Consider the following 14,932-nt stretch of genomic DNA (forward strand, 5'->3'; position numbering starts at 1 on the left):
GGAGCCCCAAGCCAGAGCCCCGGCGCCGCTACCCCAGGGCTTTAAATTGCCGTCTGGGAAAACAGGTCCCAGTACGGCGCACCATCTCTTACCGGTACGCTGTACCAGGGTGTACTGGCTTACTTTCACCTCTGGTGTGTGCGCACCCATGTGCGCGGTTGTTGGAGATTTTTGCCTTAGCGGTGTCTGTGGGGCCAGCTGTGCCACCCCCTTGAGTGCTGCACTCATGCGTCAGTAAGTCCAGCACCACCAGCCCAATGCCCTGTCAGTTCCTTCTTACCGCCAGTGGTGGTTAGTTGGAGCTCTTTTCTTTGCATAGCAAGAGCTAGTGGTTTCACCTCTTCTGACTTCAAGCCTTATGGCCTTGTAAATAGTCTGTTTATAGTCATTAGTGTTAAGTAGTTGTTAAGTGTAGTTAGAAGTTAGAGTCCCAGCAGGGACGTTGCCCCGGGGGGCATACCCCGGCCTCTGGAGTTTAAGCTCTGCGTGGACTTTAACAGGCCTATGCCTGTAAGTGACCCCCACAGCAGCTGCCTCAAGTGCTTGGGGGAATCACATGTGAAGGACAAGTGTCATATTTGTAAAAATGTTCAGCCCAGGACTCAGAAAGAGCAGGATATTCGTTTGCAGGCTCTCCTCATGGAGGCTGCCCTTCCTCTGGCTTCCAAGCTGCCCTGCCAAGACTCACCTAATACCTCAGCCTCGGAGCACAGCACACCTCTGGCACTGGGCTCCACCTGGCACTGTTCGTTGTTGCCGGTGTCCAAAAGAAAAACAAAGAAGCACGGGTCCCCGGCACTGGGCAAGAAGGGCCATGATGGCACAATTTTTGAAAAATCTGGAGTGTCTCTACCCACACATCTGGGATCCAATCCCTCCCTGAGACCTGAATCTCATGCTGTCAAGGCTCATGGGGTCTCCCTTTAAGCCTCTGGCTTCCTGCTCTCTCCTGCTTTTCTCCTGGAAGTTCTCACTCCTGGTTGCGATAACGTTGGCCCTCGGGGTCTTAGAGATTAGGGTGCTTACTTCAGATCCACCCTATACAGACTTCTACAAGGATAAGGTCCAGCTGCGACTTCACCCAGTGTTTCTGTCCAAGGTCATTTCTCAGTTTCATACTGGCCAGGACCTACACTTACCTGTCTTCTTTCCAAAGCCTCATGGATCAGCTGTGGAGTGCAGGCTACATACCCTGGATGTCAGGAGGGTGCTGGCCTACTACATAGATAGAACAAAGTCATTCCGTAAGTCAGTGCAATTGTTCGTTGTGATGGCAGACAGAATGAAAGGTCATCCAATGTCTGCACAGGATTTCATCCTGGATCGTGGCCTGAATCCGCTACTGCTATGACCTGGTGAATGAAAGTGCCTCCACCGGCGATCGTGACGGCACACTCAACTAGGGCACAAGTGTCACCAGTGGCCTTTCTGGCCCAGGTACCAATCCAAGAGATCTGTAGGGCTGCTACCTAGTCATCTGTCCACACATCTCATTAGGTGCTAACCAGGAAGCTCAGGACGACGCTGGCTTTGGCATAGCAATGCTGCAAGCTGTAAGACCATGAACTCCAAGCCCTCCTCCACTGATACTGCTTGTGAGTCACCGAGAAAGGAATTGATATGAGCAAGCACTCGAAGAAGAAAAAAACATTACCCACCTTTTTTGTAACTGTTGTTCTTCGAGATGTGTTGCTCATGACCATTCAATTAGCCGCCCTTTTGCCCCTCTGTCGGAGTTGCTGGCAAGAAGGAACTGAGAAGGCATAGGGCCAGTGGCGCCTGATATACCGACGCATCAGCATGGCACTCAAGGGGGTGCCATAACTGGCCCTACAGTTACCGCTAAGGCAAAAATCTCTGATGACTGCAAACATGGGCTCGCACACACCTACAATGGAATGGACATGAGCCACACATCTTGAAGAACAACAGTTACAAAAAAGGTGGATAACATTTTTTTTGTTTTCCAAACTCACCTGCATGGAATTTGGGATAGGTAAAATATCAGCTTGGTTAGATGGGGGAAGATGGCTTTCAACTTTCTTTTTAGGGAGAACTGAATTGTAACTAGATAATATTATAACTATTACTAGGATTCTTTGTCATTTTTATCTATATAAAGAGAAATGCGCAATTTAGGGCTGGCTTAGTGAGATCTGGTGCTATCTGATGGTTCCTTGGTGACCTACATGAAATAATGGCTTGATCAACAGAAAGGGCCTAATCCAGTTTTGTACAGGTCTCAGTCCAGTTTTCAGTTTTGTGCTCCTTGCAGAAATGACTGCACTAATTGACAGCTGCAGAGAGTACAAGGCTGAACTACTTTTCACTCCTAGATAGGATTTCTGCTGGTCAGAATGTGGGCAGTTTGCAAAGCAGCTGCCAGTGTTGTTCCTGTTCAGTGTCTGGGAGTGTCAAAATGGCACCTACCCCAAGCACTTGAATGTAAACCAAAGATAAAGGAGCCTGAATCCTCCTTTCCCAAAGTCAAATAATATTTTAAACCATCTTTCCAATAGTGAACAGTTTCAGAGGACTTTAAAAAAGAACATCAAAGAGGTCTGTCAATAAAACCGAACTATCCCTGCCCAAGCTAAACAGTGGCAAACTAAGGCCCACCAAACTGTCATTTTTCTGGTAGGACAAGAAGAAGACCAAGAAATAAAGGTGTAGGGGGAAAATGCGTAGATTATTGTGTGTAGCACTGCAGCCTGACATCTGATTCCCTCAGGAGTCCTAACAAGTCTAAACTCCATGGGAAATGAGTCAGATAACATTGCATTCTGATGAGGCTCGTTTGTTCCCCTAGGGTCTGGAAGATCCTCATATTCCTCAACCCATTTTCTTAATCCTTTCTGAGAATGGGGTTTGGGGAGAGTCGGGAGGGTCATTAAAATTGATAGACTGCTAGCCTGATAACGATATAGAGCTTAATAACAATCATATGTTACGTTACTTATCACTCTGCAAGGAATATTACTGCAGTGACATGTATTAAAGAGGGGTGAGAAAGCCAAAGCCCATTAATGAAAAAAAACCAAACCAACAGTGCTTGTGGCTGCTGTGCTGAGTGATAGACCACTTTGGCTTCTGGGGAGTGTGTCAAGTGCAGCAGAGGCTGTGGGCTTTCACACTGGATTATGTTCTAATCTTGGAATCATTGGCAGACTGGAGCTCTGGAACTGAAGACAGCATTCATGCAAAGCAAACGGCATCCCCAGAAGCAACTGCAGAGAGCATCAGAATTGAATTTACAATATCAGTCTACTTTTACACAGTTGTACCACTGAGCTTTGATTGAAGGGATGCTGCCTTTTGTGCATCCTCTCTGAACCTTATTTTCTCCACCTTCAGCCAGTCCTCCATGCTCCTTTAAGAATCCACACTTCCATTGTATTTTTCTCCTCCCTCTGAAGGAGTTAGGAGGAGAGGTAGACTAATACTGAGTGCTTCTGAAAATTCCACCTTAAATGGTTGACTAGAGGCTAGTATTTGTGTGAACAGGGCAGGGCACAGCATTTTAGGGCCCACTGATGTTCATTGGTTGACCTGGCAGTTGTACTATGAGAGCCAAAAAGTTTTCAAGGAGAAAAAAGAAAAACAATGTCCAAGTCTGCATCTTTAGATGTAGAAGTTAGCTGGCATGTGCTGCCTGTTTGCATCTACATGAAAAATGATTTACCTCCATCTTCAGAAAAGCATCCCTTAGAGTTTAAATAACTTACTGCACTACACAAAAACTTAACTAGACCACAACAATTGTGAATTAAAAATATCACAATATGGGGTTTGCCATCCTGGCTCAATCAGCATTGGTCCAGTTAGTCCAGTAGTCTGTCTCCATCAGTGGTATACATGGCACTTAAAAGGAAGGTAACATCCTCAACGATAATGTACTTGTAAAATGCTGTACTGCATGGTGGAGGATGGAGAAGGAACTACGCTCTTGAATCCTACAGTATTCATTTTTTGCATTCTTTTTAGCCTTTTTAGTGGTCCCCAAACTGTGGGGCAAGCCCCGTCTAGTGGGGTGTGGAGGAATGTTCAGGCCTTAGAAAAGCTATGAACATATTAATCTTTTTGTGACGGGCATACAGCGCTCAGCCATAGCAGTGAGATTCCAATAGTGTAGATTGGAGCGATGGATAGATTAGACGTGCTAAAATAGCTTTTTAAAAAAAATCCAATCCAAACGACCTCTGTGCACTTTTGTTGGCTTGAGGACAGCTTTTGCATTTTTCTTGTTTCTGTTACTTTCACCTGGCACAACATCCCAGAATAAATTAATGCCATAATTTAACCTTTAAGTATATCAGTTTAGAGGTATGCATGTATGTTTGTGTGGTACACATGCCTACAGGTTTTAAAATACCAGTTATTACCTAGCCACGTTATCCTTTAAACATTAGCTGTAACAATGTGTTGTATAGAAAACTAGAGCTGCTTGAGAATTTTTCAACATTGTCTTTTGGCTGAAAAATGCCAACTTTGCTGAAACCAAAACTTTTTGTGGTAAAGGGTTGATATCAATTTCTTGACTTGAAATAGTTTTTTTAAAAAGTTTAAAAATTGTCAGAATCTGAGTGTTTGACATGTTCAAAATGAAAAATTCCATTTTTCCATTTTGAAAACAATTTTTTGTTTAAAAACTTAAGCTAATTAGCATTAAAAATAAATGGCTGAAGGTGACATAAACATTTTGAAATTATCAAAACAAAAATGTTTCAAGTTTCCTGAATTGTCTTTTGGTTCACAAAATTTTCACACTTTTTGACTTTTAAGCCTGAGCCAAGATGGGAAAATTTTTGAACCCTTGAAAATGTTCCTGGGACAGGAAAACCAGTTCCTACCCAGCCCTTCCAAAAACGTGTGCACACACATGTTCATAGCTTATGATATTTGTTATGGGGACAGCAAGGTAAATTTTTTTTTTACAACCCCCCCCCCAAGATTTATTAAAACACCATATTTCTGCCCCACAAATAGTGGCTGTCTGAAATTAGAACATTAATTAGTGTAATAAGCAAAAATAAAATTTTGTAGCTTTATATGGATCAAAGAGGGGAAGCATCTAATGAGGGCCAGGGGATGCCACAGCAGGCTGGGTGAGGTGCTTTGAAGATGTCTCCGATTCAGACACGTCCTTAGGCTACTACTGACTGGCTGTTTGAAATGATGTGTGCTCCTGGGGACTATTTACAATTAGCGCACATTCAATTTTCTGGAGTTCATTCATTATCATTAATTCTGAGCCTGGCCAGTCACCCAGTAAGAGCTCCCAGAAGATCCTGCCCTTGTTAAATAAATACACGTTCCTCCATGCACTGTGCAATGTATTCTCTGTCATTAGACACGCTTTAAGGCTCCCCCACCCCTGTGTTGTATTTTATGGAGACTCCACCGTGACTGAGGCTTAAAAGCAAGCACAGGGACCCCTTGAATATGTGTGGTAATGCCACCTCATCTTTCAAGGGGTCTGTAGTGAGCAAGGTAACAGTTGCTAGCATCACAGTTTATTTCTCCAAGAGGTGGTACCATCAGCACCAACTCTGAGGACCTTATACTTTGCAGTCAGGCAGTGGCCCTATGGTGTGTCCCTGCCAGCCCATTGGCAGTTATGTGTGTTCTGTTAGTTGAATGTATTGTGTGTGACAGAATATGCCAGAACTTGAACATGAAGCCCTTACTCCAATCTCATGTTAGGGATTGTTACCTGCTTTTGTGTAGCACACGCTGTAGGAGGCGGACTATAGATTTACACACAATGGGAGCCTTGCACAGCCTCCCTGCCCCAGCTCTCTGATCAGGTAGTGTTTGCTCTTGAATAATGGGATTTTGCACTAAAGTATGTATGCAAATCTGACGGTGCAAATTTAGGGGCTAACCTAAGAACCTATGGGCCAGTTTCAAAAGATTTTGAATCACCAGGCTCAAGAGTGTGACAGGCAGCAGAGGTGGGTTCCGTTGGCCAAGCTGCTTGCACCTGTGAATGGAAGGAGCTCACAGCTTGCATTAACCCTTTGCAGTACTGGAGGAGCGTGCTGTGAGTTAGGTTTAGGTCTGGGGCTGGGGTAATAGTAGCCATTGTTCGCATAGGGCGTCCCATGATGATTTCAAATGGACTCAATTTGTGTCTCTGGGATGGGGGTGACCGAATTTCCATAAGGGCCAGTGGTAAAGTAGCTGGCCAGTTTAACCCTGTGGAACTACAGATTTTTGCCAGCTTATTTTTAAGCACACCATTTTGCCTTTCAACTGCCCCTGCACTCTGTGGATGGTAAGGGCAGTGCAACAGGTGGGTGACATGTAATACCTGGTTTAGATGTTGAACAATTTTTCCAGTAAAATGTGTTCCCCGGTTACTAGACAAAGTGGCAGGAATTCCCTTGGTTGGGATAATGTGGTTTAACAGACATTTTGCAACGGACAATGAATCAGCTTTGCGACAGGGAAAGGCTTCAATCCAACCCAAAAACAGACATATTATAACTAAAATGAATTCATATTTCTGACACTTTGGCATTTGTACAAAATCAAGTTGCCAGTGTAGGAAAGGTGCTTGAGGCAAACCCCGGAACTCTTGTGTTACTTTTACAGATTTGCCTACATTGTGGCTTTGACAAGTAACACAAGCGGCACAGTGGCGGGTTGCAAAGGAGCTGAAATGGGGAGCCCACCACCCCGCCTTACTCATAGCAGAGACCATCCCCTCCTTGCCGACATGTGAAACACCATGTAGCAGGGCGGCTAGAGATGGGTAGAGTGAGAGGGGGGCTACAAAGGTACCGGTGGGCGATCGCCAAAGGGACTCAGAATGCAAAGAGCAACCCAAAGCACTCCAGGAGTCTTTCTCTGTTTCTGGGGCAGAATCCTGGAGCTGAGCGAGATGAGACAGGGATGGTGGCATTACAGAGACAGAGAGGGGACCAAGAAACGCTTCTGGTGAAGGTTTTATAGTGGCGGCATGTTTTGCAGTAGCATCAGCAAGTGCATTACCTTTTGCCACCTCGGTGTCTGCCGCTGAGTGGCCAGTACACTTAACAATTGCCAAGGCAGACGGTAGTAAAACTGCATACAGGAGGGTGGCAATGTAGGGGCCATTCTTGATAGGGGTACCAGTAGAGGTAAGAAAACCTCGAGCCTGCCAGAGGGTGCCAAAGTCATGCACAACCCCAAAGGCATACCGAGCATCAGTAAAAATAGTGGCAGAGAGCCCCTCGGCTAGAAAGCAGGCACGGGTTAGAGCAATCAGTTCAGTCACCTGGGCAGAGGTCACAGAGGGTAAGGGCGCAGCTTCTGTGGTCTCAGAGAGAGAGACCACAGCGTACCCTGCAAGAAGGTGGCCTTGGTCATTTCTATAACAGGACCCATCAGTGAATAATACCAGGTCAGAGTTAGGGAGAGGTACATCTGAAAGGTCGGGGCGCGGGACAGTGATAGCGGAGACAGTTGCAAGGCAGTCATGGGGTTCACCATCACTAGGTAAAGGAAAGAGGGTAGCAGGGTTTAACCGGGAGCAGCGCTTAATAGTGATATGTGAGGCTGAAAGTAGCAAAAGTTCATACCTAGTGAGGCGAGCAGAGGAGAGGTGGAGCAGTGTTGCATTGCAGAAGGAGAGTTTCCACAGAATGGGGAATCATGAGAGTGAGAGGAGAGCGGAGGACAAGGGACTCAGACATCTCGACCAGGCGCGCTGCAGCAGCTACAGCGCGTAGGCAAGGGGGTAAACCCTGGGCTACAGGGTCCAAGGTTGTAGAAAAATAAGCCACCGGGCGATTTCTGTCACCGTGCTCCTGAGTAAGAACCCCGAGGGCACAAGCAGATTGTTCGTGACAGAAAAGGGTAAAAGGCTTGTCATAGTTAGGTAACCCTAAGGCAGGGGCAGAGGCTAAATTCTGCTTAAGGGAGATGAAAGCAGCATTTGCTTCAAGTGGCCATGGCATGGGGTTAGGTACAGAGGATCGAGTGAGTTCTTGGAGTGGTTTAGCCAGAGAAGCATATTGGGGAATCCATTGCCTACAGAACCCTGTCATGCCTAAGAATTTTCTGACCTGGCTTGGAGAGCAAGGCTGGGGAAAGCTAAGGATGGCTTGTACCCGGGCTGGATAGAGTGTACGGGAGCTCTGGGAGAGAAGGAAGCCTAGGTATGTGACAGAGGTTTGGCAGAGCTGCAATTTTGTGCGAGAAGCCTTATGACCCTTGTTTGCTAAAGCTGTGAGAAGTGTTAGTGAATCAGTTTCTGAGGCAGACAGAGCGGGGGAGCACAGGAGTAAGTCGTCCACATATTGGATCAGTGTGGATCCTGATGGGAAAACCAGATCAGCGAGATCCCTGGCTAGGGCTTGAGAAAAATAGGATGGACTCTCTGTATACCCCTAGGGAAGGGTAGTCCATGTATATTGCTGACCCTTGTAGGAGAAGGCAAAGAGATACTGGGATTCAGAGTGACCAGGGACAGAGAAGAAAGCGGAGCACAAATCTACAACAGTAAAGTGGGTTGCATTTGGAGGAATAGATGCTAGTATTGTAGCAGGGTTAGGAACCACTGGAAAAGAAGGTATGACAATATGGTTAATAGCTTGAAGGTCTTGAACAAATCGCCACGATTTGCCATCAGCCTTTTGAACTGGGAGGATAGGGGTGTTACAGGGGCTGGAACAAGGGACAATAATTTCTTGTTCTTTTAATGCAGATATAACTGGAGCAATCCCAGCCTCTGCCTCAGGATTCAAAGGATACTGAGACAGGTGAGGCAGAGGTTTGGAATTGTCTACAGTAATCTGAACTGGGTCAGTATTTAATCGGCCCACTTCAGATGGGTGACATGGCCATAGGGAGGAAGGAACCTGAGAGATTAGGTGCTCTAGGGATGGAGTTAAGGGACAGCAAGGGACAGGAGTGGAGAGGGAAGTTTCAGACAGCAGGGAGGCTACAGAATCACATAAGGAAGACTGGTTTCAGAGTAAAAGCCGTGTTAGTCTGTATTCGCAAAAAGAAAAGGAGTACTTGTGGCACCTTAGAGACTAACCAATTTATTTGAGCATGAGCTTTCGTGAGCTACAGCTCACTTCACTTCTGATGAAGTGAGCTGTAGCTCATGAAAGCTCATGCTCAAATAAATTGGTTAGTCTCTAAGGTGCCACAAGTACTCCTTTTCTTTATAAGGAAGACTGAGGGATTTGCAGATAGACACCATCTGGGGAGCAGTAAATAGAACAGCCAAGTTTGCATAGCAAGCCCCGTCCCAGAAGGTTTGCAGGGGTGGAATCAGAGAGGAGGAATGCATGCTCCTCAGAGAGGGGACCGACCTGAACAGACAAAGATTTTGAGAGGGGAAAAGAGGTAGGGATCCCTGTAATGCCAACAGCAGACACAGATTTTCCAGATCAGGGAACCTCAGGCAAGTCAGTGGTGCAGATTGTAGAAAGAGAAGCTCCAGTATCAACAAGGAAAGGGAGAGAGAGATCATTTACAGTCAGGACACATTCTCCAGTAGGGGACAGAGGTAATAAGGGAGCTAAAACTTTGTGAGGTTCCCCAGCATCCCGTCATTGTTGGGGTGAAAAAGAGGGTTGGGGATCAGCTGGAGGAACCAGCGGGGGGTTCGCTTGATTTCCCATACAATTATTAGGTCATCTTGGACACTCTTTTTTTGCAGTGTCCAGGCTGTTTACAGTAGTTACAAACCCCAGTTAATCCAGCCCCCCGCCCCCTTCCGCAACCCTGTCCCCGGTGTGGTCTGCTTAGTCCTGAATAATGCTGTATCTGCAGAGCCATTAACTTTTGGGAGGACTGTTCCTCCTTTCCTTTTAAAGTGCGGTGGCAATGATCTGCTACTGCCAGCAATTTGTCCATGGTTTCAGTCTCCCATCCCACATGTTATTCGTTTTAACATGCTGCCTGTGGCAGGGAGAAGACCATCAACAAATGCATGTGCCAAGGCCCCCTGCCCATTTACATCGGGCTCTTGTATTCCTGAATGTTGTAGGAAAATATCAGTTAGCCGGGACCTATAGTCACCTGGGCTTTCTCCTTGCCCTTGCTTACAGCAATGTATTGCTGTCCAGTTTGTTTTAGGAGACCACACTTTGGGAATGGCTTGATGCATGCGCTTCCAAAGAGCCATACACCGGTCTCTGTATGCCAAATCTGGGCCAGTACTTTTTATGGTTGAGTGGCGTGCCTCAGCTGGCCAGTCTGCGGCAGCCAACCATTTTTCATAATAACTGGCAGGAGCTAACAGTTTACACAGTTGGAGGAGATCTGTCTCAGAGGGTTCATAGGTTTCACAGATTAACAGAAACTCCTCAGCAAATTTGACAGAGTTTTCCTGTGGTTTGGGAAAACTTTTAACTATAGATAAAAGTTCCGTACAAGTCCAGGGCTTATAATCCCATATGGACTCACTTTCTCCCATCTTAAGGACTCGTAAGGGTGCCACAACAGTTTGATCAGAGTCTCTCATTAACCTCCCATCAGGTTCTCTTTTCCAAGAAGAGATGTCAAGAGAATCTTTGCAATCTGCTTTGGATTTCTTCTTCATAACATTTTGCAGAGCTGCGAGGCCAATGAGGGTATCTTCTTCACTTTCATTATCTGTAGTCACTGAAGAGTTTTTCTTTTCTGATTTCTTATTTGCGCAGGAGTATGGTGGGGGTTGGGTTTGATCCGGATCATTGCACAGGACTGGGCAAAGGGGAGCGCTCAGACTAGTGGTGGGAGAGACTGCATCCAATTGAACTGTTAGTTTTTTGATAGAATTTTTAAGAGAGGTGAGTTTTGACTCAGTCCATCTACGATTTGCCTCTTCCCACCACTGCATGAAGCAGTCTACTTCTCCTCTCTCCAATTTGGTTTTTGGGAGGACGAGTTTGCTTTTTAAAGCGTCCACTCGATCCTTGTCCCAAGAACCTAACAGTGGCCACTGTAATTTGGGGTTCTCTAGAGCTAATTTGGACCATTTTTCAAGAAACCTACAAGAGTCCGGACCCCTCCTAAAATACATAAAATAAGCTGGAGTTCCCTTAGGGAACTGTTCTACCTTAGACTTCTGATTACCCATCCAGGAGGACTTCACACAGCAGTCACACAAGAAGGAAATTCGGGCTCAGCAGAGCGGTACCCAGTGCAACACACAGAAAGGAGCCCACAGGCTACTGCCTCAACTGCCCTTGCTTTCACACCAGGGGTTATACCCAAGGCGTGGTGTGGCTGCAGCTGTGCAGATTCCACTTATTCAGACCGTGGGGATGGGGATCCCTTGGTCAGCCAGTCTCCGGACAGAGATGGCTCCCAGATTCACACACACACCACGGGGAAGACGGATAGACACAAAGACAAGACAGTCCTCAAACCGGTTAAAGCACAAAAATAATAATTACCTGAGACGTCTGATTCCAGAAGCTGGATCCAAGGACCCCTACCCGAACAGAGTGGGAACCAACAAGTTCAATGGCGTAGACTGCGCTGCTGCTGTGTACCTTTCTGTCTTGTGGAGGATCGCTTGGACTAAGCGTCCAGGCGCCGGCTGCCACGATCGTCCTGCAAGGTAGTCAGGGATCACACAGCCTCAGTGAAGCCGCTTGCCATCTCGGTGGAACCTCCAAATTGTCAAAGTTTGACTCAGACTCACAATTTATCAGACCACTCTGTTTTATTAGCAAAGCTGCTCTGCTAATACATTTAGAAGTGAGCCCCCCGAGTGGGGCTTGTGTCTCTTAATTTATACAGTTTTTGGAGAACAAGTTACAGAGAAGTTACAGACAAAAGAAGAAAAAAGATTTTAGTCACCACCCTTCGAGATCCCTGAGACCAGTCACATATCTTCAATTACCTGCCTCCTTTAACAATCTCCTTTAACAGCTTCCAGTTAAAGTTCACACCTTCCATTCTGATGCCTGCTTCTTAGACGTGCTGGCTCTATCTTAATTGCTTCTCCATTCAAAAGCTAACTGTCCCTACATGTGCTCCCTCAGATACTTTGTAACATGTTTTGGCATGCTCGCTCATATACAATATATCCAGCATGTCCCCTTATACAATGCTATACTTATACAATGTTATACTTCCACAATGTATAAGGGGGAGTCGCATTTAGAGGCTTGCTATATGAAAGGGGTCACCAGCACAAAAGTCTGTGAACCCCTGATATCATGTATATGCTCCAGCTCTGGAGAAATGATGCAGCCTGGATTTTTTCAGGAAGGCATATAGTTTAGGGCAGATGTTTAGAACGCTTTACTCAAAATAGCAGTAATTGTAAATGCAAATGACCGCCTGGCATGGCTTAAGAGGAATAATTGGCCATTTGCCTGTGCAAATGGTGCACAGTTGAATACACATTTTTGTGCCTGCTCCAGAGCGTGCATTTTTCAAAAACTATGGCCCTTGGAATTTGGAACGAAATAATTTTATTGTAAATTTGGAGAAAGTTGCAAGGGGTAACCTGTGTCATGTGAAGCATGTCCTATTGATTTGTTAGTCTGATGATAAGATGGATACAGATTGAGTCTTCAATTGATTCAGTTTAGCAGATGAGTGACTTCCAACCAAGTATCTCTAGATCTCCATAAGCTAGGCAGGCAAAGATTCTTCATTTATTGTAGTGTAGGATTCAGTCATTCTGATGGCTGTGGTTTAGAATGTATTTACGCTTCTTCTAGTTCCCTTGCTCATGTTAGTGCTTTCAGATCAGCTGCTCAATGCTAAGAGTCAGGCTACGTCTACACTACTGCAGTAAGGCGACCTACACTACCCAACTCCAGCTACATGAATAACGTAGCTGGAGTTGACATACCTTAGGTCAAGTTATCACGGGGTCTACACCGTGGGGGGATCGACAGGAGAAATTCTCCCGTTTGGTCAGGGATCAAGTACAGGGGTCAACTGAAGAGTGATGTGCTGTCAATTTGGTGGGGCTTTACTAGACCCGCTAAATTGACCACTGGTGGATCGATCTCAGTGTCGATCCCGGCTGTAGTGTAGACCTGCCCTCAGTGTTATCCAGCTGTGATGTCTGTAGCTACCAGAATAACAACTGCAGTCAAGACTGGGAATGCATTTCATGGAAACAAATGCAAAGAAACAAATAAATGTCTGGACAGAAGCAGTCAGGCTGAGGAAAATGTAATTGTTTATTTGCAGGTTCAAAAATACGACAAGTGAATTAAGATCAGGAAACTAGCCATCAGACTCTCTAGACAGATACTTTATGTGCACATGACGCTTGAAGCATCAGAAGTGTTGCCATATAGATAATGTAGGAGTTCAGCAAATAAGTTTTGTTGTGCTGCATGTGCAAAGTGAGTGGCTTTCCAGTCTAATTGAATGGCTCTCCATTCTAATGCAGGTGTAGAAACTCCAGGATCTGCTCAAATGCAAACCCCAAAGAAGAATGATGACGTCTGTCTTTTGACAATATTAAGAAAACAGCCTGTCATGTTGGTGGCGGGGCGGTGGTTCAGAAAGAATGGGAAGAAATTACTTAAAATAAGTAGTCTTGATTGATTGGTTAGTACCTGAATGAAAAAGATCTTTGCCCTAAGGCTTCCTCACTATCACCAACCTACACCAGATGTTAGCTGACTAGCTCGATTGCTGTCCAACTTGTTTAAATCAATGCAATTTGTACATTTCATGGTTTTCATGAGACATTTCTCAACCATTACCTGCCACTGCCGTGGGCAAACAACGTTTCAGATGACCCTAATAACAGTTGAACCATTAGTTTTGTGACTGTGTCTTGTGCGTAAATAGCTTTCATCTATCCGCAAAGCAAATATTCTTATGGTAGAGCACTCAGCCTCTATTATTATTTTGTAACAGAAAATGGACATTAATTTGGCATTGGCAGTACCATTTCATGCTGCTTTTCCTCATGTTCATCTGAACAATGCCTTAGAAATGACTTTTTTCCATTGATGTATTAGGTTAGTGACCTTTATTGGACTGCTTTCCGGTGATGGACGTTACTGTAGTTGCGCTGTACTGGCATTAACTCAATGTATTTTCTTGACAGTGTGCTAATCTCTTACACAGCATGACTATTTAAGAAGGGAGGCTATCTGTATATATTATAGTGAACTGGCTAGTGTGTAGCTCTGAGTAGATAATTGACAATAAAACAAGGGATCATCGTCTCCTTTTCGCGATTTCCTGGAATGTATTCAATATCCAAAAGTATTCAAGAATTTTATTATATTTGTACATTTATTTTAATTCATTGCTTGATTGCAATCAATGACCTGTGACTGTTTGACTATTGCTTTGTTGGTCAGTTGTGATTTCTCACATAATCCACGTGCTATTCTTTCTCTTCCTTGATTGGAGGAATGCATAAGAACTTCCAGCACAAATAATCACGTGCTACTTTAAAATTAATTTCCCACTAATATGCACGCATGCTGCGACAAATTTGCTTTCTTTGAAAAGTCATTGCAGTGATACTTGCTTGCATAATATGAAGTGAACGCACCTTTTTTTGGATGGAATCAGATCTGCCCAGCTAGGTTTATGAGTTTTAAACTGTTAGCAGCTAATGGAGATCTAGAGCTCCATTTTTTCCAAGTATGAAATATAAAAAAACATAAAATGAAATAAAAAAAAATCTCATCCCACAGCAGGGCTCCTGCTGCAAGAATTGTGACCTGGTTCACATAGGGTTGTCAACTTTCTAATTGCACAAAACCAAACACCCTTTGACCCTTCTCAGAGGCCTTGACCCCCACTCATTCTATCTCCCCTCCCCCCCATTGCTCACTTTCAGTGGGCTGGGGCAGGGGTTTGGGGTGCGGGAGGGAGGTGAGAGCTCTGGCTGGGGGTGCAGACTGTAGGATGGGGCCATAAATGAGGGGTTTGAAGTGTGGGAGCAGGCTCAGAGCTGGGTCAGGGTGTTGGGATGCAGGCACAGGGGGATCAGGGCACAGGCTCCAGC

Source organism: Lepidochelys kempii, chromosome 8 (assembly GCF_965140285.1).
Source record: "Lepidochelys kempii isolate rLepKem1 chromosome 8, rLepKem1.hap1, whole genome shotgun sequence".
NCBI lineage: Eukaryota > Metazoa > Chordata > Testudines > Cheloniidae > Lepidochelys > Lepidochelys kempii.